This window comes from Mustela nigripes, chromosome 13 (genome assembly GCF_022355385.1).
Source record: "Mustela nigripes isolate SB6536 chromosome 13, MUSNIG.SB6536, whole genome shotgun sequence".
In the NCBI taxonomy this organism is placed as follows: domain Eukaryota; kingdom Metazoa; phylum Chordata; class Mammalia; order Carnivora; family Mustelidae; genus Mustela; species Mustela nigripes.
This window is the reverse complement of record NC_081569.1, coordinates 117609588-117634990: the sequence shown is the minus strand read 5'-3', so window position 1 is coordinate 117634990 and position 25403 is coordinate 117609588. Positions and strand designations below refer to the sequence as shown.

At 42.2% G+C, this 25403-nt stretch overlaps 1 protein-coding gene and 1 pseudogene across 1 annotated transcript in view; both read right to left on the bottom strand.

Moving 5' to 3' along the window:
• Positions 1–25403, bottom strand: part of FOXN3 (forkhead box N3) — a 397011-nt gene that overhangs the window by 314633 nt on the left and 56975 nt on the right. The window lies entirely within an intron of this gene.
• On the bottom strand, positions 12976–15426 carry LOC131999450 (large ribosomal subunit protein eL32-like; annotated as a pseudogene).

Below are 25403 nucleotides of genomic sequence, written 5' to 3'. Positions count from 1 at the left end.
TTCTTTATCTTGGCAAACCATCAGAAATTAAAATTTAAAAGACAGAATTTACAATATCATAAACACACTGAAATACTGAGGGATAAATCTGACAAAATGTATGCAAAACCTGTATTCTAAGAACTACAAAACATTGCTGAGAGAAATTAAAGACCTAAATAAATGGACACATAGACCATGTTCATGGATTGAAGACTCAGTACCATTAAGATGTTAATTCTCTTTAAATTGATCTAGATTCAACATCAGGCTTTTCTGTAGCAGTTGCCAAGCTTATTACCAATTCCTGTGTAAGCACAAAGGACCCAGAATGCCCAAAACAATAGGCAGAACAAATCTAGAGGAATTTCACTACACGATCCTAGGACTTCTTCTAAAACTACAATAATCAATACAGAGGGTATTAGCATAAAGACCAACAAATAGGGACGCCTGCCTGGCTCAGTCAGAAGAGCATGCAACTCTTGATCTCAGGGTCATGAGGTCAAGCCCCATGTTGGGTGTACAGATTAATTAAATAAATAAATATATTTTTTAAAAAGACAGATCAATACAACAAAATACACAGTCCAGAAACAAACTCACACATATTTGGTCAACTAATTTTAAATAAAGATATAAAAGTAATTTGGTAGAGAAAGAAGTTTGTTTCAACAAATGGTTCTGGAATAAATTGAAATCCATATATTTAAAAAATGAACCCCTATACATACCTTGCCTCATATACAAAAATTAATTCAAAAGCCACCACAGCTCTAAATGTAAAACTACAGCTTTTTGAGAAAAACCAATGAGACAATCCTATCAGGCCAGTACTTCTTAGATATAACACCAACAGTGCAATCCATAAAAGGAATAATGGATAAAGCGTATTCTAAAATGAAAAAATATCTGTTCTTCCAAAGACCTGGTCAAAAAATGGAAAATACAAGTCAGAGACTGTGATAAAATATTTGCATATCACATACTTGACAAGGAGCTTATATCTTAAACATATTTTTTAGAAACCCTCCAAACTCAATAATGAGTATATAACCAAACCAACAATAAAATGGGCAAAGACTTCAACAGACATTTCACTAAAGATGTGTTAATGGCGAAGAAGAACACAAGAAGACCCTCAACTACATGAGTCAGTAGGGAAATGAAATCTGTGAAGAGATACTGCCAGTACACACCTAGTAGCGTGGCTAAAATTTATGAAGATCATACCAAGTTTTAGCAAAGAGGTGAAGCCCCTGGAGTTCCCATGTTGCTGGGGAGAATGTAAAACAGTACAAATAATTTGGGAAACATTTTGGCAGCTTCTTAAAAATTAAACATTCCAAACTTAGGCACTGACCCAAGAGAAATGAAAGCATAGGACCATACGTACATTTGTACACAAATGTTCAAAGCAGCTTCGTTTCTGACAGCCATAGACTGGAAACAACTCAATTGTCCATCAAGGGGCACCTGGGTGGCTCAGTAGGTTAAGCCTCTACCTTCAGCTCAGGTGATGATCCCAGGGTCCAGGGATCAAGCCCTACATTGGGATCCTTGCTCAGCGGGGAATCTGCTTCTTCCTCTCCCTCTGCCCCTCCCCCTGCTTGTGTATACTCTCTGTCTCAAATAAATAAATCTTTAAAAAGAGAAACAAAACCAAATGTCCATCAAAAGGTGAATGGGAAAACAAAGCGCAATATATCCCTTTAATAGAATGCCACCCAGCAATAAAGGGGACTGAAGGGTTAATACAACTCTATGCACGTCTACGTCTTGCATACATGGATGAATCTTAAAATCATTTTACTGAATGAAAGAAGCCAGACACGCTCCCTTCAAAAGTACATACTGTATGATTGCACTTATATAAAAATTCCAGACAGTGCAAAGTAATCTGTAGTGACAGATGGCAGATTAGAGGTCGCTTGCCTACTTGATGCAGGGTGGGGAGGGATGAAAGGGGAGATCACAAAGGAGAAGGAAGCTGCTTTTGCAGGTGACAGGTATCCTCATTATCTTGATTGTTAGGATGGATTCACAGGTGTACGTCAAAACTTACCAATGCACCCTGTAAATATGTGTAGTGTATTATGTACCAAGTATAGCTCAATAAAGGTATTTTTTAAAAAGATTACCTGGTATCTTAAGACATGCTTCTTCAAGTTTCCCACCCATGAATCCGTATAGGAGAAAATGAATAAAACTCCAGGGGTCTAAGGATACAACTCCCAAAGCAGCCAGTCACCTAAACCAAATTTCCTTTTTGAGAAGGAGGGAGGAATGCACAAAGGTAGAGGGAGAGAGAGAATCTTAAGCAGGCTCCAAGCCTAGCGTAGAGCCTGACAAGGGGCTCTATCTCATGACCTGGAGATCAAGACCTGAGCCAAAACCAAGAGTCCAACCCTTAAAAGACCAAGCCACTCAGACGCCCCTCTTTGTATCTTAAAAATCTGTACTCCTGTTACTTCCTAGTTCATAAATGTGTGTGTTTAATATAAATACGATGTTTAATATTAATTACTAGTTAGATTATATAACAATTCCTGCCACAAGTCTTCATGTTAAATAGATAAACTCAGGAAGATGTAGCCTGCTTTCTTTGGGGCATTGTTTACAACTAAAGATACAAAACTAAAAATACAAAAAATTTTTGCAAAATCTCTATCCTTTTATTGTCTTTCCATACTGCTTCTCTCTCCCTCTACTCCTCTTTTTTCGACTTAGAACTCCTGGAAACCTGGGGCAAAAAAATATATATTTGCCAAAGTCAGATACTACTTTCCTCTTTTAAGGAAGTAACACCTCAGAGTTCCAAAGGTTTGTCATGTAATCAAATTGAAAGAAAAAATATATTAGACTCTTCATTTGTTCAGGAAGGGAGCTCTTTTGGTTCTGAGTAACAGACTATTCCAGAAAATCTTTTCTTGTTATTGTTTACTTTCTGCTAGATTAGACGTCTCTGGATTATAAGTACAAACATTTAGGTTTGACTAGATAGTCTGGTGGCTGTGGAGGAAGGTGGAGAAGAGAAGCGGCTGGCTGGCTCCGTTGGTACAACATGCAACCCTTGATCTCAGGGTTGTAAGTTTGAGTCCCATGTTGGGTGTAGAAATTACTCAAAAATTTAAAAATTAAAAAAAATAAAAAGGAGAGAGATAGATGGGTAAGAACTTGCAGTGGTCTGGCCCCTAACAACTCCCAGATCTCTAGGGCCATCTGCCCACTAAGCTCTCTTGAGTATTTCCAAAATTTGTTGGCGGAACACACAATGAATGAATCTGATTATTTGTGCAAGCTTTGTTATGAGAAGCAATTTGTAAATACTATGATGCTTTTTAGGTAAGTGGTTTTTTTTTTTTTTTTAAAGATTCCATTTATTTATTTGAGAGCAAGAGAGAATGAGAGCGAGCAAGCATGAGAGGGGGAAGGTCAGAGGGAGAAGCAGAGCCCCTGCTGAGCACGGTGCCTGATGCAGGACCTGATCCCAGGACTCAAGGATCCTGACCCCAGCCAAAGGCAGACACTCAACGAACAGAGCCACCCAGGAGCCCAGGTACGCGTCATTTTTCTTTAGAATTAAAGGAATAATTAGAAATTACTTTCCGGAATGCTATAGAATTGCACTCCTCTCGGTTAGTTCAACCATGGTAGGGTTGACCTCAGCTTGCCAGAGAAGATACTATGAGAGAGATTTACTAAGTACCAAAGAGTTCCGATTTCTTTAGGACTTTCTCTTTCCTGTTGCCTCTGTGCCCGTAAAATCTTAATTTTATCATCAGAGTGTTTACGGCGTTACAAGTAACTCAGTGCAGGGCTTCTCAAACTCCAATGTGTGCGCAGATTACATAGGACCTTGGTAAGAACACAGACTCTGATTCAGTCAGTCAGTCCGGGCTGGAGCCTAAGCTCCTGAATTTCTGACAAGCCCCCAGGAACAATGATGCACACTGCTGGTTCCAGACCACACTTGCAATTCACCTGCAGGGTTTTCCAAGTGGGGTGGGCGGACCAGCAGTTTGAGCATCACCTGGCCATTTAGGAGAAATCCAGGATCTCGGGCGTTACCGCACACCTCCTCAATCAGAAACCCTGGCAATGGAGCCAGCAGTCCTGTAGTCATTCGACTTTCAGGCGACTCTGATGTTCAGGAATCACTGGCTCAGAGAATGAGAAGCAACGGACTGTGGCAGGTGAAAATCAGCTGATACTTCAAAAGGTCTGCAGTTTTGAGAGAAAACCGCAGAAACTTCAAGAAGAAGTCTAGTTATAGAGGACTATTTTATTTTATGCCTGTTTAAGATGTTATCTATTTATTCAAGAAAGGGCACACATGGCAGGAGGAGGTGGGGGAGAGGCAGAGGGAGAAGCAGGCTCCCCACTGAGCAGGAAGCCCAATGCAGGACTCCATCCCAGGACGCTGGGATCATGACCTGAGCTGAAGCCAGATGCTTAACCAACTGAGCCAAGCAGGTGCCCCTATAGTGGTCTATTTTAAACCAGAATGTGTTTAAAGTCTTCCCAGAGACGTCATCAGTTCTATTTTTTTTTTAAAGAAAGAAAATACCACAGAAATACCCAAACATAAAAGCTCTCTGTTGACAAGGTACAATATATACACACCACCAGCATAATGACTGGTTCCATTGTCACATGTTTATAATAAACATGTCACAGTCATATTTTTTTAAAACCCTCTTCCCTTTCCAAACTCCATGTTCAAATTAGAACACATGAAATTACATCTATTCTTAAACTTTACAAACCTAAATAATGTGTAAGAACATTATGAAGTGATCAGGGAAACACAACACAGCCACTGATTTATAGCAGCAAAACAAAGGTCTATCAGTTGGGAAAAAATATATATAATTAGAGCATCTTATTTATAACAATGTTGGCTGGCTGATTTTTATCCCACCACTTCCACTGATAACCCAATGAGGATGTGGTCAACTAGATGATTATTTTAAATAATTCTAGCACTTATCTACTGAATTTTTAAAAAACATCAGTCATAGGCACCAGATAAAAGAGACCTTGTTATATATGTCGGTAACAAAAATTCAAGAGATATGTTAGGATGAACCACAGAGAAAGATAAGAGGCCGACACACCAACTCAATAAAAATGGGGGAAAAAATTAATGGAAAAAAACTAAATTTTTATACTCGGGCTCCCCTGAAGGTCATACAGAAAATGGAAAGTATATAAAAATTAGTATCTATAAAAAGGGTAGTCCAGAACATAAACAGGCATTGGTCACAGCAAGGGGCCGGGAGCCACATGAACTCAAAGACACAAGATGATCCTCATGTCTGTGTTTCATTCATCTACTGCTTACACAATAGCAATACAACACCGTCTTCATGGGCCATGGTGGACTTTCTTCCAGCTGCCCTAAGAAAAGCACTCTCCTGGGCGCCTGGGTGGCTCAGTGGGTTAAGCCGCTGCCTTCGGCTCGGGTCATGATCTCAGGGTCCTGGGATCGAGTCCCGCATCAGGCTCTCTGCTTGGCAGGGAGCCTGCTTCCTCCTCTCTCTCTCTCTCTGCCTTCTTCTCTGCCTACTTGTGATCTCTGTCAAATAAATAAATAAAATCTTTAAAAAAAAAAAAAAAAAAAAGAAAAGCACTCTCCCGAGCACAGAGCTGTTCTGCACCGCCATGCCTCTCAGAGCGTGACCCGGGGATCAGCGTCGTCAGCATCCCCTGGAAAGGTATTTGTGGGGAACACAGACTCTCTCGGGCCCCTCCCTCGACCTATTGAATCAGAATCTATATTTTCACAGCATCTCTAGCTTTGTGGACACATTCCATCTGAGAAGCACCAAGCCTGCTTTTTGCCTTGGTTCCACCTGGACCCCACTCCCCACTCACGTGGCTTGCCAACTTCCTCTCTGGCTAGTGTCGAAGTCAAGACTCCCGTTCTCCCATGAGAATGTACTGGTTTGGGAGGCAAGCGCTTCTAGGGTTAATTAAACGTCCTTCACCGAAGTGTATCTTATTTTGGAGTAGAAAATAGAGGGATAGTATTACTCATACTTTAGAAAATCCATCTCATAAAATTTAAGTGAATTATTGAAGGTCCAAGCTTATCATCAGCAAAGTACTAACTTTGAAAACCACATTTCTTATTTATGTTGTACCATACTGTCTGGCTTTCCCTGGAAATCCCAAAAAGGAAAGAAAAGCTCCCACGTGAGTTGGGATATGTGGTTCTGATTGCCTAACCTAATCAAGAATGTCGCTCTATTTCTTTTCTTTTTCTTCCTTCCTTTCTTCTTTTCTTAACAGCATGAAATTAGGGTCAAGACTCAATCCCCCAAGACAATTTGGTCAACAAAAGCTCACCCATCTCCCCACCTAAAGAACTGGGAACTCTGCCTGCATCTGGGTATACTTATTTTCTTTTTGCTTTTTTCCTACTATGAAGTTCAGAGAGAAGATACTTACACTTTCTCTGTGATGGAAAAAAAAAAATCTCAGGGCTCATTTTTCAAAAGAACATTGGAATGTTACTCTTTAGCCCTTAAAGAGAGGAATTTATTAACTTGAAGACTTAGTTACATGCTCTATGAGTCTGGCTTTGATGGACCAAGGCTTCTAAACTTAAGTTCCCGTAGTAAATGGCCCTAGCAGCAAAGAACACAAGGGGAGAAAGAAATTAGTCATCACTTAGGCCAGCGGTCCTCAAATTTTACTCACATGAGATATTGGGGGATCTTTTAAAAATCCCCAGGCCCAGGGCACAGCCCAGAGCAATTAAATCAGAATCTTTGGGTGTGGAACCTGGCAACCCACTTTTCTTCCCTCCCTCACCCCCCACCAAACTCCCCAAGTGATTCCAAGACATATCCACGTTTGAGAACCAGTGAGCTGGGCGATGACACCCACAAAACCGCACACGGAAGGCCCGTTCCGTTGATGGCTCAGCACATCTTGTATTTACTCCCTTCTTCCCACACGCCAGGTGGCAGGATCTTGGGGGATATACTTTCACTCACATTCCAGAACCTGCTCTTCTCAAACAGCTGCTTCGACTGGGGGTATATATATTTTTTGCAATGAGCTTTCACTTAATAAGAAATTCTTTCTCATTCCCTTAATATTCCTTCCCATTAAAGCATAGCCTACAAACAGCAGGTGAATTATACTTAAGTGGTGAGTATAAAAGACAGCTGTTTTATCTCAATGGAGCATTTTCTCCTTCTGATTCCATTATTTTACTCTGGCATGACATGCCTCATGTTTTAAGTAAGGCACAGGCTTTTCTTTCTTTCTTCCTTTCCTTCCTTCCTTCCTTTTCTTCTTCTTCTTCTTCATGTTCTTCAAGATGAGGTGAAATTTCAGCTACAAATCTATTCTAAGAGATCTTCAAGAAATGGTTCAAACAAGAACACAGAAGTATTTATTTTTTATGAGCAGCTGAAGGCTGATCACAACATTCCTCCCAGACCACGAAATGTGTAACCCTGGCATTTTTCAGGGCTATTTTTTGGCACACTGAACACAGGTTAAACATGGAACGGCGTTTTATTTTAATTATTCTTCTTGAACCTCCTGAATCTTCAAGTGGCAACAGCTGAAGGCATTCATTCACAGTCAGCAGATAATGTGGCCTTTTTCCACCTTGCAGTGACCTACACAGAGCAAATATAGTGAATCAACTTTTTACCTAATGGGTGCTGTTCTCGTGTCCTTGGATTGCGACTGCCTGTGTGTGAACTTGTAGGATATTTTCCAGGCTGTCTTTTCAAGAAGCAGAGCTTGCTGACTTCGCCAAGCCTACTTCCTTACCTTTGTCTCTTCCGTTCTTTGGCAACTCCTCTTGACAAGCCTACCCTGTCCAAGGTCTTTCCCTTGCTCTAAACTGTCTCATTATATCCTCTTCAATTTTATTTTTACCTATTCATAATATGGATCTTCTAAAGAACTCCCCAAAAGGATGAGGTCGGAGTCATGATTGATTTTCTGTTACCACTGGAAGGAAGATTTATGTCTGTGCCCACAGAAACATATACTGTTTATAACATCCAGTTAGTACAGAAGAATTAAAGTCACATATCCCACTCCATAAATTTGGATCTATTTAATGATAAAAGACCACATTATCAGAGACAAAGATTAAAGAGCTGTAAATAATGGCACATTTGTTTGGTGATGATCTTGAGTCTTTCCACTACATCAATGCTTCGCTAAGGTCACTGGAGGCAACATACAGCCACCAGATAAGATGTTTCGGGCAGGAGATGAGGACAAAAGACTCGCCAGCACTGGGGGGGTAGCTCAGGGCATTGGGGTTCCAGAATCTAGCAGACTTGAGTTCCGATCCTGACTGCACCATGAGCGCTAGCTGTGTCCCTGGGTCAGCCCCCCTCTAAAATGCACGTAATAGCAATATGACCATCTCAGGGCTGCTCTGAGGAGTAAGGGCTCAGAAAGCCATGACTGCATGTCACCTATTCTCAATGTATTTCAAAGACAGAAACGTGACCCAAACGAACTTATAAGGCAAGAGAAGTGGGTCCATCTTACAGATGAGAAGAGTAAGGCTCCCAGAGATAAGTCAACTCAACCTCCACACTTATCTAAAATGCAGAAATGACTGTGTTGTATCCTATTTAAAACTCTTCACTGGCTCCCATGACCAGAAAATTAATAGGGGCATAAAGTCCAAACTCTTTATCATGCCATAATCCCTCAATAATATATTTTTTTTCCCCCAAAACTCAACCTCAAATCACTCCTGCCATGAAGCCTTCCAGTGGCATCAAAGACCATGTTGTCCCTCCCTGCTCTGGGCTCCCGCTTCCCCCGCACAGACTTCCCACAAAGCACCACAGCATTTTCCTGAGCTCGTCGCTTTCTAGGTCTGAGTCTGCAGGCCAAACAGGAAGTTCGTTAAGAACAAGGCACTGTCCTACTCATCTGTGTCGTCCTAGCACTTAGCCGAGCACCAACCCCCTAATAGGTGGTCCATAAAATGCTTGATGAATAAATGAGTGAACTGTCCAAAGCCATCCAACCAGTAATGGCAGAGCCAAAGCAGATCGCCCCATCTTCCAACTTTCTGTTGGGCCATCATCCTTGGGTCCACATTGCCTTTGTCAATGCACAGGTGACATCTCAGAGAAGATCTGAGGCTCAAACTCTGTATTCAAGAATGGACTTGCCAGAAAACCTCAGGCCATGTGTTCAAAAACGAACAATCAGTAACAACAAAACTGTGCATCAATTTACAGATCTGTGAAAGAGGGCTCATTCTTAATACCAGACATCAGAACACCCAGGAGGTGGGGAAAAAACAAGAGAAAAACCAATTAGATAACACTGACAAGCACCTTCTTGAAAAGTGTCTTAAACTAAAACCGTCACAATAGTAAATATAATTAGATAATAATAATAATACCAAAAACAGTTTATTACCATCCTTTCTTCTGAGGCTTTCAATTGGAACTGAAAATACAATTACTAATTAAATTAGACAACAGGAGGTATCATTTTCCAAATGGAACCCTAGTGATATAAATGAGTTACTGCAGCTTCTCAAATTTCTCTCTGTCACTCAAAGAGGGGGGTTATTCACTTCGTTAGAGTCAACTCAGAAAAACAGATCTACAGACTGCATTTGTTCCTTTATTCCAAATGCAGGTCATTTCTCTACTTTCTATGTAGTTACTAAGCCACTGTCAGACCATAGAGATGCCACAGCCCAGCTCCCCTCCTCAAAGAGCTTACCACACATTGGTGGGTGCAGAGGGGGGGAGATGGCAAAAAAACCCCTAGTCATGTCTTGGGCAAAAAAAAAAAAAAAAAAAAAACAAGTCTCAGGGTAGGAGATAAAGAGCAGGAAATTCACATTCCTTGCCTTGGAAGAATCTGCATAAAAATAAGTTTTAAAGTGGAACAGGGTGAAGCACAAGGTTGTGATCTTTATGGGGCCTGAGAGCATTCTGTTTTCTTCCACTTCTTTTTCAAAAACTTCAGTTGCATAGTGGAATGCACCAAGTTCATTATTTGTCTTTTTGCTGAAGACTTTCCCAAATTGTGCTTTTAAAGGCATTAGGAGAAAAATAAAAAAGAAGAGGGTGCAAATGGAAATTTAGGAAAATTAAATAACAATAAAATTTTAAAATTTTTAAAATAAAAATACTTTTTTGCTGAAGTACATCTCAGACTTCTTAATATGCAAAGCTGAATTCAGAATTTCCCAGAAGGGGATGTAATGTGCAGTTTTGACCAAATTAATTTGATGCAAGACTCTTCTTAAACATCTTGCAGGCTAGTATTCTGCAAAAGGAACATAGAAAATACTTGGTCTAATGAAAATAATACGCAAATCACTTCCCCCTTTTTATTTTAAGAATTCTGTCACAGAGGGCACCTGGGTGGCTCAGAGGGTTAAGCCTCTGCCTTTGGCTCGGGTCATGGTCCCAGGGTCCTGGGATTGAGCCCCTTATCTGGCTCCCTGCTCAGAGGGGAGCCTGATTCTCCTCCTCTCTCTGCTTGCCTCTGCCTACTTGTGATCTCTCTCTCTCTGTCAAATAAATAAATAAATAAATAAATAAATAATCTTTAAAAAAAAAAAAAGAATTCTGTCACAGGTTAAAAGAAAAAGGGGCGGGTGCCTAGAATGGAGAAATAAAGGAGGGAATTACAGCTCGGACCAACAGCAAGAGAAAGATTTTTAAATTCTATAAATACAACTTCAGTCTTGCTCTCCATCTACATTGTGGGACTTTGGCTTAAACACTGATTAAACTTTTGAGGTGCCTAGGTGGCTCAGTCAGTTAAGCATCCAACTCTTGGTTTCAGCTCAGGTCATGATCTCAGGGTCATGAGCCCAAGCCCTGTGTTGGGCTCCATAGTGGGCAGGTGTCTACTTAAGATTCTCTCCCTCTCCCTCCCCCTCGGCCCCTCCCTCTACTCACAAGTTCTCTCTCTCTCTCTCTCTCTCTCTCTCTCTCCCTCAAATGAATAAATAAAATCTTTTTTTAAAATGGATTAAACTTTCTGAGCCTGTTTCCAGCCAAATGGGAATAATGGCATTACTTGCCCCTGGGAGTGAGTGGAGGTATTTACTGAGTTAAATCATCCCCAGAGTGCTTAGCACAGAGCAAATCTTCCATGTTCAGAAAGCATCCCAGGGGACACTCAAGGGGTGACAGAGAGAGGCACATTAGGGACAGTCCACCATGGCTGTGTCTTCTTAGGCTAAAAACAAAATAAACCCTATGGGGGAAAAAAAAAAAAAAGGAAAAACACACCAAAATGGGAGAACAGTCTGAAGAAAACTCCTCTCAAGACAGATTTTTAAGGAAATGAATTTAACATGAAATTACAAAAACAAGTGCCCCCAGCTGTTTCTACTTGTCTATGAAATCTGATCTCCAGATATCACAATGTATCTGGAGAACAAAGAAAATGCAAAGAACAGCAGGATAAACACTTTTAGTTGTGTTCTCACTTCATTTCTTCCAAGTGGTGTGTGCAGCATGGGAGTGGAGGGAAATGCAAAATCCATCCACAGTAAATTTATAGCAGATTTCAGGATCTGGGATGTTTCTAAGGAAACAGAGAGTGGCAAAGCCAGCAACAAATAACCGTGTGGTATGTGGTAAGATCAAGACTCTAAAAACAGATGCCGCCCTTGGCCAAGTCAATTAGTTTTTACCACTGCCCTCTAAGAGACCCACTTAATACAGACGCAAACCCAAGGCAAAGCCTCACACTGGACTTTCATAGTACTGCATGCAAAAACAGACAAACAAAAATCTTGCACATAAAGTTGCCTGGGACACTAATGCAACCAGTTAGAAAGAAAAAGAATGAGCTTTAGGACTTTAAAAATCAAATTTGTTAGGATAAAATATCCCAAGACAGCTGCTAACAGAAGTTCATATGGCATAGTTCTCTGGAGAAGTATGTCCACCTGGGTCTTGAAAATATTTTTGCTGGGCATAAATTTTCAACAGTTAGTTTGGAAATGTCTAACAAGCATTTGCAACATGAAGGAACTGGATGGATGGATGGATGACCTTGTAGAGTCACAGTATCTATGACTGGAAGAGCTCTAAGATGGCTATCAGTGTAGTTGTTTTTTTTGTTTCTTTTTGTTTGTTTGTTTGTTTTTAAGATTTTATTTATTTACTTGACAGACAGAGATCACAAGTAGGCAGAGAGGCAGGCAGAGAGAGAAGAAGCAAGCTTCCCGCTGAGCAGAGAGCCCAACTCGGGGCTCGATCCCAGGACCCTGGAATCATGATAAGCCAAAGGCAGAGGCTTTAACCCACTGAGCCACCCAGGCGCCCCTCAGTGTAGATTTTGTACACCCACTGTGTCGTGGGAAGCTCAGCACCTAAGCCAGACAGATCTCTCCACTACGATACAATGTTAATGATGACAATGAACACTTCTAGAGGTTTCAAGTTTTATCTAACCTAGTTAGTGGTAAGAATACAGGGGTTCCCAAAGAGTTAAGTACTGTAACTGATACAGTGAAAAGTCAAGTACTTGAGACTTTGTTATCTAACTGTCACCAGCATTCCTGTGTTCCCCTTGGGTCTCAGCGAGGTACTTTTCTCAACCTGTACTTTCCTTACCTATTTCAGTGTCAATGAGGGGGTTCCCCCACCTCTATGTGTAATTGCGAGAAAGTAAAGATCTTGTCTTTCCCCAGCACCTAGCCTAATGCATGCATATACACAGTCAGTGTGCCTTGATATTTGTTGGATATAGTAATGAAATGCGAACTAGAGAAGTAGGTGCTTTTCCTTCTTCATATGATTACAAAGACATTGTTTGGGTGTTAAGAGTTAACTGTTAAGAGTCCACTGGTCAGGGTTTTGGTCCCTGTTCTTCATTCTCAACAAAGCTATACAACCCAGAGCAAACTTCTATACCTCGCTGGTTTCCTTTGTTTTGTTCTGGGTGGGTTTTTTCTTCTTGTAGTTTTAAGGTTTTATTAACACATACAACCTGCACATAAGCTGTCTATTCATCTTCCTCACCGTGCAAACCAGCATTGGGATTGGTGACTCTGATGGCCAGCTGAGCTGCTCTCTCCACAATGGCTAAGGGGTTCTTGGAGGAGACGCCGTGAGCCAATCTCTCCATGGTGAGATTTGTTGCACATCGGCCACACCTCAAGCTCCTTGACGTTGTAGACAAGGAACTTCCAGAAGCCACTGGGAAGCAGGTGCTTTGTTTCCTTGTTGCTCCCGAAACTAACACTGGGTGTCAAGATCTGGTCCTTGAATCTTCTGCGTACCCTATTGTCAGTGCCTCTGGGTTTCCCCCAATTGTGCTTCCTTTTGACATATCACTCTGACTGGTCCCGGATGAACTTCTTGGTCCTCTTTTTACTGATCTTGGATTTCACTAGAGGTCTGAAGACAGTCGTGATGCCCAGTAAGAAACGGCTGCCACCTCCACAGGCAGTTCCGGGAAAGAGACTTCCTGGTTCCCTTTGTAAAACTGGGCATTCAGTTTATGCTTCTGAAGGTTCGAAGGTCCCTTATGTCAGGTATATTCTAAGATTATTTGGAAAATATAAATCCAAATACCTGAGTTATCATAATGAATAAAGTTTAGAATGACTGGAACAAATAATGCAATGCATTCCGAGACTGTTTTATTGAGTTAGTCATGGTTTTATCAGGTTCACTCATTTCTCTGGCAAATCACGAACTGTACTTTCCTACATTTGGCTCTTAAAAAGAGTGGGATGGATGAGGTAGTGAATGCCCACTCCCTGAAAAAGAAACAACCCCCTCCACTCCTGTCCGGAGAATTTCTACAGCCTGTTTGCAAGCTTTCTCATTTGAGATGCAAGTGTCATTTAATTAAGTGGTTCCTGGCGACTTTGATTTTTCCAGCCTCCAATGGGTTAATGCTCTGAGAGTGTCCTTTCTTTTACAAAGGGGCAAGGAAACACATTGAGCTGATACAGTCCATTATTAAAATTGCATTTCAGCAGAGGCAAATAACTCCAGCCACCAGACGCTGGGCTCAGCCATCATCTTCCCTTGCTACAACCCAAAGCTATTACATTAAGAGGGTAAGCAAAACAATAGGGCTGACAGTAAGGCACACTCCCCTGGTAGATGGAAACCGTCAATCCTGCGGGTGAAGTATTTAGCTACAAAAGGAGAAAAGACACTCTTTGATTGAAGGATAAAAGGAAGGAATACACAGCCACTTTTCAATCAGAGCAAGACGGCAAATACCTGAAGAAAATACAGCTTCCGCAGGCGGACAGTAAGTTTCAGAAAGCGGGAGCCGCCAGACCACCTCGTGAGAAAAAAGTTTGGGGGCCAACGCAGTCGTCTTATCCGGTCCACATTCCACTTGGGTGCCCAGGGTGCATAGTTTCTACCGAAACTTCCTTGCGTGATAGTTTCTACCGAAATGAAGCACTGAGCTTCCTCCTGGGCCAAACAGGCTGACCTCTTCAGTTTCAGCCACATTCAGTGATATTAATAAACTCTGTCTTTATTTAGAAGTCAGTGAAATTAGCAGTGGGGCTTAGAAGCCAGAAACATGATGTCTGGTTATTCGAAAACAAAAACAAAAACTCTGACCATTCTTTCCGGTTAAACTCCAGCTCCGGTTCTCTGGACTTGAACAGTAATGCTAATAGATTGCACCTCGACTAAAAAGGGAGCCGGTGGCAGAAAATCTATTCCTCCGGCAAGGTTGCCGGGCAACAAGCAAGCTTTTGGCATGTGGCTGACGTCTCCAGGCAGCCTGGACTCCACAAAGTGAGCTCTTCCATCACTTATAACTAACTTGATTTTGATGGATTAAAACCGAATCAAAATGTACTGTAACTCACTCGCTCCCAAGCTCAAGAATTGGGGAAAGACCGAAAAAAAAAAAAAATCCCAACACCCAATGAAAGACTAATTTATCAGAAACACCAGGATTGGCTAAAGTTCATTATACTGGGTGATCAGTTCTAGTAGACAGATGATTTTGTTTTAAGGCAACCATTTCCAACTGCAATGGGAAAAAAAATAGCACCGAACAGTATTTGGGGGAAATACTAGTGTTCTAAACACAGAGCCTTGATATAATGAGGAGTTCTGGATTCAAAGATTCAGGTGGCTCTTTCTGCCTACAGTTCTCTAGCAATACTTTCTCTGGCAAATACATGAGCACATTAGTCCATGATCAACAAGGACTACTCACTAAGGGCTCTGAGGGCCCCCCATCCCCCAGGGCTGCAAGGGTGACCAAAAAATGTAAGACATTGGGCCAGGCCTTATTTAGAACACGTTCACTGTAAGGACATAACGTAAAAATGGGTTCTTCTCACCAAAGAAGTTCTGCAAAAGGTTAGTTTGGCATTTATTGTGTTCAGTTATGAAAACCACCTCCAAGATACACCAACTTAGCTGACCTGGCTCCAAAAACGGTCAGGACTGACAGCTCAAAGGCCATGCCTGTCCCTTCCCAGGGTCAGGTGCAAAGCAGGCCTTCCTGCCTAGCCCCCAAAATACGCTCACCCTTAATCCCAAACTTTTCTTTCTCTCTTAGAAAAGTACCCTTTACAGTACTCATAACAGATCACCTCCACTGCTAACAGGCGCTTCAGAAAGCTGCACGCACGCGCACTGACCCAGGGCTTCCTCTTCTCCCACATTCCCAGCCTCTGGTGGTTCGAGGGGCCAGGGCCGTCATCACAGACTCTGAGGGCAAAAGCAACCAGAAGATGCAGACCAGCGAGTCTGCCCACACGTCACCTAGGAGTGTTGGGTGAAACCAGACGGTGCTCATCAGCTCCTTCTAATGCAGAAGCTGCCTCTGACTTCAAGTGAAGCACTTTCGTGCTCCAGCCATGGCGTGTCCCATTTGTGGCCTCGTCAGCTCCCCATCCATTATGGATCCATTACGCCTTTAGTCAGTTTCCATGTTTCTTGCAACACATTAAAATGCACTGCAGGAGCTAAAAGCAGCCTCCTCCATAACCATTATGATGATAAAACGCAACTTGATGGAAACTGATATATTATTATTGCTCCCTAACAAGACATATGCCCTCAGGAAACAAAGAGTTGCTAGTTTTAATATGAAAAGGAGGCTTAATGGGTATTCCCAAGAGCTTATAAAGGTGGCTGAACAGGTGCATGGCACGGCCACTCTCTACAAGTCTGATGTTTGCCCACTCTCGAAGGTGTGGTGGAAAATGCCATCCCAGAAATCTTTTGCCAGGCTCCCCCTCCCCAACCAAGCTCTCCCTCTGTTGCCTGCAGCTTTGCCCCTGTACGAAACCCTTCCTACTTTATATTCAACCTTCGAGTATAATTACCCGCTCTCCCATTGGGTGTATGTTCTCTGAGTGCAAGCTCAGGGACTGATTCAGAATAGATGTTCATGAAATGTTAGATAATTTGGGGTTTCTTTTTTGTTTGTTTGTTTGTTTGTTTTGTTTTTAAGATTTTTATTTATACGACAGACAGAGATCACCAGTAGGCAGAGAGGCAGGCAGAGTGCCGGGGGAAGCAGTCCCCACCGCTAAGCAGAGAGCCCGATTGAGGGCTCGATCCCAGCATCCTGGGATCATGACCTGAGCTTCAAAGGCTGAAGCTTTAACCCACTTTGTTTTTTACTGAGAGAGCAAAATGACATGTAACTATAACCCCAAAAGATTTAAAAAAAATTTTTTTTTAGTTTATGGATACGCTGGAATATCTGGTCAAAGCACTAGTGCTAGGTCATGCTGCATCCACTGGATTGGTTAAGTTGACCAGCTGGATCTACCCTTCCAACTGGAGCGCCTTTTGCTCCCTATAAGTCATCTAGCAAATTGCAGCTTTGCATAGGAATTAATAAATAGACGCCATGAGAAAATTAAGAGTTAACGATGTTTTCCCCTAATGGTTTCCTTTCTTAAAATAATGTTTTGTGTTATAAATACATCATATCCATATACCACAAAATCTTTTTCATATATACACACAAACAATACTGTCAGTTGTTGCTGAATTTTCTCTTGATCTGATTAGTTTGCAACATCGCTTCTTTCAAGTTTATCAATAATAGCATCCCATTTGTTTCCTATTCAGAATTAATCACTATTTGTAACTAATTATTTGTTGTATCCTAGTCTTTCTCCCCAGTAGACTATGAGCTCTCCAAAGGCAGATGCTATTTTATCCTGAGCTCTGTTAGTGTCTCCCCTGCCTGACACCAAGGCCGTCATGGAGAAAGCGCCCAATAGATGTTTGTGGAAGGATCTGTTGTCTGAAGCCTTTGGCTGACTAATTAATGCCTAATTGAAGTGCTAGCTCGGTAGAGGGTCTTCAAAAGAAAGACTGCCGGCTTAACAACTAGGCTCCAGGACTTGCACTAGGTTTTGCTTCAGAGAAACACCTGCAAAGCAGAACGCTAAAGCTAGCATCCTCCTTTAGGGAACCCGAGGGAGCCTGTAATCCTAGGAGAGCAAGAAGGACAAGCTGGCAAAGGGAAAATGCTGTATTATCTTGTTCAAAGAGAACATTCAAAATCAGAAACACCTAGATTCAGATGTTCTCAGACAGAGACACCTGAGTAGAAGTCAAAATACATATTTGTTATTAAATACAAGTTTGAGGGGCACCTGGGGGGCTCAGTCTAAGCATCTGACTCTTGGTTTCAGCTCAGGTCATGATCTCAGAGTCCTGCGATCGAGTCCTATTTGGGCGCGTCACCCCACCCCCATGTGCACACACGGTCTCTTAAAATCTTTTTAAAAAATAAAAAATAAACACACATTTGAGACTAGAAACACCCCTACTCTGAATAAAAATTCTCTTTCACTCGCCTGCCTTCTCTTCCTCCCTCCTCCTCCGCTCACTTCCCCTTAATGCCTCCCCCATGCACCCCTCAGATTTTCTCAGACTGTATTTTAGACCATTTTATTATTCCCCACATGTATATTTCTGTTTCCCAGAATATATGTTCTGATTTTTTATTAGAAGAAAACATCATAGGGGCACTGGGCTGCTCAGTGGTTAAGTGTCTCTGCCTTCAGCTGGGGTTATGATCCCAGGGTCCTGGGATAGAGCCCTACATAGGGGTCCCTGCTAGGCAGGGAGCCTGCTTCTCCCTCTCCCACCCCCCTGCTTGTGTTCCCTCTCTCGCTGTGTCTCTCTCTGTGAAGTAAATAAATAAGAGAATCTTTTTTAAAAAAAAAAATCATAAAGGTGGCTCAGTGAGCTAAGCATCTGCATTTGGCTCAGGTTGTGATCCCAGGGTCCTGGGGTTGAGCCCCATGTTGGGCTCCCTCTCAGTAGGGAGCCTGCTTCTCCCTTTTCCTTCTGCCTCTCTGCCCTGCTTGTGCTCTCTCACTCTCTCTCTAACAAATAAATAAAGTCTTTAAAACAAATAAACAAATATCATAAATACATGCCTGTATCAGGTAGGCTAAACATACGGTTATAAAGATGTGTTCACACCATCATAGTATTAGCTGCTTATTTACTCTTGCTAATACAGCAGGCTAAAAGAGATACAGAAAAATCAAAGCAGTAGATAATTTTTTAAATTATTCATATTTGACTCTAGGACACTAACAATTTAAACACTAGATTTCCCTTCTAGTATTAATTCTATTTAGCTCAAGCTATTAAGACTAATTTATGTTTTAAGGGCATACACTAACTGATCATATGGGATAATATATGTAAAAATACTCTATAATTAAAAGCCCAATAATGTAAACATGTTATTACCATAATAATTGTGATTTTTCTTTTAGGTTGTATCTACATAAGTACGTATGTATATATATCTATATATTAAGTAATCTACGTAATCTGACACAGTTTTCAAATACCTAACTCAGTTTCCAAATATCTGTTCACAGACCAGTAGTGGTTAGTGAGAAAGTTTGCACTGGCCAGAGGCAAAATGAAGAAAATTGTAACAATGTATTAGGATTTTTTTTTTAAATCATGCTAAATACATAATATTTAAAGAAAGATTTTGTCCCCAAATCAAATTCTGATTCTTTTTTGTTTGGTTGGTTTAAAGGTCGGTTGTTTGATGAAATTATAGTGATAAAGAATGGTATATTTTAAAGTTTTTCTTTACCAAAAAAAAAAAAAATATAGAAATTTTCTTTTGAAATGTTACTAGTTCATGGAATCTAAGAGTCTGAAAAAAGCTGACGACATTGGGGCGCCTGGGTGGCTCAGTGGGTTAAGCCTCTGCCTTCGGCTCAGGTCATGATCTCAGGGTCCTAGGATCGAGCCCTAAGTCAGGCTCTCTGCTCAGCGGGAAGCCCGCTTCCTCCCTCTCTCTCTCTGCCTGCCTCTCTGCCTACTTGTGATCTCTGTCAAATAAATTAAATAAATCTTTAAAAAAAGCTGACGACATTTCCATATTCTGTGTGAGGAGTGAACGCTACCTTCAGTTCCTCGCATCCCCCCAGTCACCGCAGCATCTGGAACATCCTGGAGATCTGGCCTCCGAGCGGAGCCCGCCCCGGCTACCGGCTACCGGCACTCCAGCACCTACCCAGGCTCATGTGCACTCACCTCATCCTTTTCCCCAACAGCCCCAACTAGAAGCACCACTTTAGAAGAAACCCCCAATCTTCAACGAGTCCAAGGCGGGGGCAGGGCGAGGAAGACATCGAGTCCAATTTATTATAGGCAAAGAGACTTCAAAGTCTCCATCTGATGGCTCAAATATCCATAACAGAATTGGTATTTCTTCCCGGATTCAAGGCATGGCCAAGTCACACACACTCCGTTCCAGAGTCCAGTTTTCATCTTGGAGGCTGCAAGCCAGGCGGGCTCTCTGCCCTTTGATCTGGTTGGAACGGGAGTGTTACAAATATGCTTGTATTAAGCTATCTCCAGTCTGCCTGAGGGCATCAGTCTGGAATGCGAAAATGGGAGCTTCAAACTGTGAGGTTCCCAAGTCCTCGTTTACGTCACATTTTTTTCTGGCAGGCTGGCTGAAGCTCCTTCTATGGAAGGCGACAACAGCGTGATGCCCCTCGACCAAGTAACGCACAAGGGCTACATCAGGCAGGACTAGAGAATTCTGTCTCTACCCTCAGGGCCAAGAAGTTGGGGAACTACACGCAGCCACCAGAAACCTAAATCACAGCTGCATGAAGCAACCCACAGGCACTGAGAAGCACGGAGGAGCTCCAAGCGCTGTGCTACAGGGACGCAGAAGAATGGCCACCACCTTTGGCCATCAAGGCATCCGTGTTCCGCCATCCAGCCCCCGGGGGGTGGATGAAATGAATGATGAAATGAAATGAAGGAATCATTTCCAGGACTCCATCCCTTCTATTCTGAGGCCTTATCCTCCTAAACTTGACTGTGCAGGCAGGCCTCCGTTTGCAAAGTCAAACTGTAGGGGGAAAAAACGTATTATGGCTGCAAGATATTCTGCGCGAGAGAATGCACAGTGAACGGCAAACGTTTCCAGCAGCAGAGCCAGTATTTCCTTATTTCCTGGACAATTTACTGAAAATCTTCCACCCCTGCTTTCACAGGTTGTGGGCATCTGCTGTGCCAAACTGTCTGCTGCTGAGAGAGAGAAATCAGCATATTCTGCCTGGCCCAGGGATAATATGAGAAAAAAGAGAGGGAAATGTCCTTGACAAACGGTAGACACTGAGCTAAACCCATCTAACCTGTCAGCAACTGGCTTTAAATGGCGGATGACTAGAGTCAATGAGAAAGTGGCTTGCTTAATTCTTCACCAGCTTATATATCACACCGGTCCTAATCCCCCAGACATCGAGAGCCCCCAAGTCCTTGGGTCTGCTTCATACCAACACGGAAACATGGAAATGGTACAACGCAGACCACACTGTTCCTTTGACTCCTCCAGATGGAAAAGGTGCTGCTTTTAATATCATGCTTACTGGACATCCTTCATCCCAAGCACAGTGCGACCGTTGTAGGGCACAGAGAAAGAAAATATATTCTGTGGGGTAGAGGAATGCAAGCAAGAATCTCAACAGACACGCAGTGAAGAAAACGGTCTTCTACTTCTTGTCAGAATCACGGTGGGACCTGGAGCACACGGATGTTTCTGGCTGGCCTTAAAAGAAAGGAACTCTTTCAGAGAGTGGCGACCTTAAACATCTTATCAGCCTTTGAAGTTATGCACAATGACATCCTCTGGTTCCTTGCCCAGGGCAGAGGTTTAAGCTTTAAGACTCCATTTACTTACCAAGAATTAAAGCAGTATTTTTACCACAGCACAAGGCAAAACAGCCCGTTTTTTTTAAAAACAGCAAATGACAGGATGGTGAGGTAGGGGAAAACATCCTTTCCATGAGGCACCCCGCTGTGCTAAGGGCTCCAAGGGCTGTAAGTCTAACTTTCAGGGGTTCACCTCCTCTATTTTTAGTTTTCTGTGCTACTCAGATCAGTTTTGTGGGATTCCAGTTAAAGTCACAGAAGCAGAAATAGGATCTGATGCTTCTTCCCTCCCTCAAACCCGTCCCAGGTCCGACCTGCCCTTCCTACCGACACCACTGTGTCTCTGCAACCCTTCTCATCCCTGACAAAAATGGGTGCCCCCAGCTCTCTCCAATGTCACCAATGTCCCATTCAAGTGGGAATCCAAAGTGTACTATCAGCTTCCACAGAGGCATGAGGGGGACCCTTGTATCCACTGCTTCCCCCACACAGCTCTCCAGTGCACCTAGACTCAAGTTTATTCCTCATGGTGGGTCACGTCTATCTGGTCAACCACTTTATCCCTACAGACTGTGTTCCCAGCCAGCATGGCACTGAGCATATAGTAAACTCTTGGACGTGCTCACAGAACAAGAATCTGCCTACTGCCACCCCCAGCATTCTTTCTTTCCTTTCTGCAAGACAGCTGCCTGTCTTGAGGTATACGCTATTTTTAGGGCCTCACCTATATGACTCAGTCTCAGACATCAAAACCTTCTCTTGCTGGAGCTGTTTGGTTTATTTGTTTTTGTTTTAATCTCATACTATGGCAAAAGTTCTTACACAAGACCCCAAAAAGCCGGGAGCCTAGAGATTCTGAGAGTCTTGTAATCCCCACTTAAAAAAAGGTAATACTCCTAAATGCCATCATTTTCATGATTTGATGATCTCTGTATAACTAATTACTGAATTAGAGCCAAGCACTTGAAGGAAAACAGAAGGAAATCTGTTGCCCTGAGATTTATCTTTCTTCTTCAAAGAACTGAGAGTTGCTTCTATAGAACACGATGTTAGGATAGGCCTTGGGCCAATCATTGTAAAGAGCATCTGAAAAAGCACTCAGAACTGTGTGTCTAGTTGTTCCGTGACGGATATCACTATTTGTTTGCTTAAGTAGGCTGTAAGGACTACTGGAAACGTTCTGGAAAAATATTAGCCGAACTCCAGTCCCTACAACCAAATACAGGCACACAGTTCATACATATGTCACAACCACGCAGTTCGTGTCTGACTCACAGGTATGTATAACGGATAGACAAGCTGAACCCCATTCACACAAACAAGTGACTTTAGTTCACAATAGGAAAGTAAACACAGCCCTCAGTGGAAGTTAGCCTTTAATGCCAAGTTGTCTATGTACACAATAAAACAAGCTCTTTACGGGAGCCTGGAGGGCGTCTCGACGTGGGCTGTGGTGAATTCTCCTAACTGAAGGCGACAGACAATAAGTCAACATGCAGGGGCTCTCTCAAACACCCCACTTGGCACACATTCACAGACGGCCTCTTCATCTGAAAACTTCCAAAAGATGACCACGCCTGGTCCGGGGGGGGGGGGGGGGGGTTCCATGTGGCCCTCACAGCAAAGAGGCCACACAGTTCCCATTTTACACAGAAGGGACAATTTGTTAAGGAAGAACTGTAAAGGAGTCCTTGTGGGTTAATCGAGTTAAAAGACCAGCCCAATGAAAGGAGCCCTTTGCCTAAACAATTTGCAAGTGAGAAAGAATAAAGAAAGAAATCAAAACTCTGGAAGTGTAATCCCCAAATACACAACTTGTAATTTCTAATAAAGCAGGAAGACCGAACTTGAGTCATTTAACCAAATGTTCAATACCCAATTAGGATCCACGGCCCTGAACAGCTCTCTCTGATTGCCCAGGGGATTAATTCTCTGGGCAGCAGGCCCCAAGGCTCCTTTCTAGCAAGCTCTACCACTCACCAGGAAGTCAAGGAAAATGACCGTCTAGGTTAGGTTTGCTGCTCACAACTTTTCAAGGGTGACTCAAATCTCAGAAATAAAGATTGGCAGATCAAGGGAAAAGCACAGACATAATGGTTTGGTTCATCAGAATCATGCAAATAAAGTCACTTTTTGCAGTTCTAAGGAATCAACTCAAGTCAGTTCTCCAGCGCCCAAAAAGTAAAAGGAAAATACTCTTCACTTTAACTAACAAAAAGGCATATGAAAGTCAAGCATAATAAAGATAAACAAAATACAAACCAAAAAAAAATCCCAGTAATTCCCCTTAAGTGACTTTCTTCCTTTCCTTTAATTTAAAATTTTAATGTAGCAAGAGGAAAGTAAAAAAAAAAAAAAAAAAAAGTTAGGGCTTTGTCCATATTTTTGTTGTTGTTGTTCATTTTCTTTGTTTACATTTATCTTATTTTGACTTAAAAAAAAAAAAAAAAACTGGGGTCAGGGGCACCTGGGTGGCTCAGTGGGTTGGGCCTCTGCCTTTGGCTCAGGTCATGATCTCAGGGTCCTGAGATGGAGCCCTGCATTGGGCTCTCTGCTCAGTAGGGAGCCTGGTTCCCCCTCTCTCTCTGCCTGCCTCTCTGCCTACTTGTGATCTCTCTCTCTCTCTCTCTGTCAAATAAATAAATAAAATCTTTTTGTTTTTTAAGGATTTTTTTTTTAAATCCTTAAAAAAAAAATTGGGTTATTTCTGCATACAGTGTAAAATTCAAAATGTTCAAAAAACATCAAAACTTAATCTTATCACCCCTGTCACCAGCCACCCAACTCCACCCCTCAGCAGCAAAATGAAAACAAAAACAGAACAAATGAAAAACAGCAAATACTACCAAGGCAGGGAGGGGGGAGGTAATCAAATGTTTTTTGTAAACTCCCCACTTGGCGTTTTTCACTCAACCTACTTCCTTTCCCTATTGACATTCCCTATTGGTGGTACATTCAGAGCTGCCTTAATCTGTACAAGTGTAAGTACATCTGTAGGATAAATTTCAAGAAATGGATTTGCTTGTCCGCTGATATATGCATTTTCTGCTTCAATTAATATGACCAGGGTGCTTTTCCTAGAGGCTGTATCAATTTATACTCCTACTGGCAATGTAGCTCTGCTTCTCCTCACCCCGGCTAACAGAGGACCATCGACCACAGCTGGCACTTGAACAAGGAGGGGGCTAGGGGTGCAGACATGACACGCCTCACCCCACACTACTGAAAATCCACACAAAACTTCGGACTCCCTAAACCTTACCTACCACTCGCCTACAGTTGACCAGAAGCCTTAGCGGTAAGTCAGTAACACAAACTTTGTACGTTCTACCTACGTTAGACTATACTCTTACAACAAAGGAAGCTAGAGAGAAGAAAATTGTATGAACCAAATCATAAGGAAGAGAAAATATTTTCAGTACTATATTCATCGAGAAAAACCCACATGTACATCGACCCACACTGTTTAAACCCATGTTTGTCAAGGGACAACTATATTTTGAACATCACCAATCCAACAGTTAAAAATGATCTTTAAAAGTTTTAGTTTATATTTCTCTTACTAGCCCTGAGGATATAAGCATCTTTTGATTTGTTTAAGAGCCATTCATTTCCTTTTCTGTCAACTGCACCTTCCTCTCTTGGGTGATATTCTACTACTTTCTTTATCTTCTTTTTTTTTTTTTTTAAGATTTTATTTATTTATTTGACAGAGAGAGAGAGATCACAAGTAGACAGAGAGGTAGGCAGGCTCCCTGCTGAGCAGAGAGCCTGAAGCGGGACTCGATCCCAGGACCCTGAGATCATGACCTGAGCGGAAGGCAGAGACTTAACCCACTGAGCCACCCAGGTGCCCCCACTTTTTTTAATCTTTATTAAAGCAATCTCCCTAGTAAATAATAGCCAGACTGGTCTCTTAGTGTTTTATAGTGCCTTAAGCCTCTTCGTAGAATTTTGCCTAATATAATAATTCTAGTCTAACAATTCCCATGATGTTTACCGCATCAAAATGCCTTCTTAGATTGTAGAAAAGACTAGAAATATCTTCTTTTTTTAGTGATGAATTTTTCATTTTCTCTTGACCTGGACAGTTTTCACTGTATAACAAGCAAATAAGGAATGCTGCAACTGTATTATTCTCCCCTGCTGTTTGGGGCAAAGCCTAGAGAAGCTTTGGCTCTCTGCAGACATCACCCACGTATAAGCCTGGCATCCGTGGGTGGGCAGGATGTTCGGGTGGAGGGGTTAGAGGAGGATGCACAG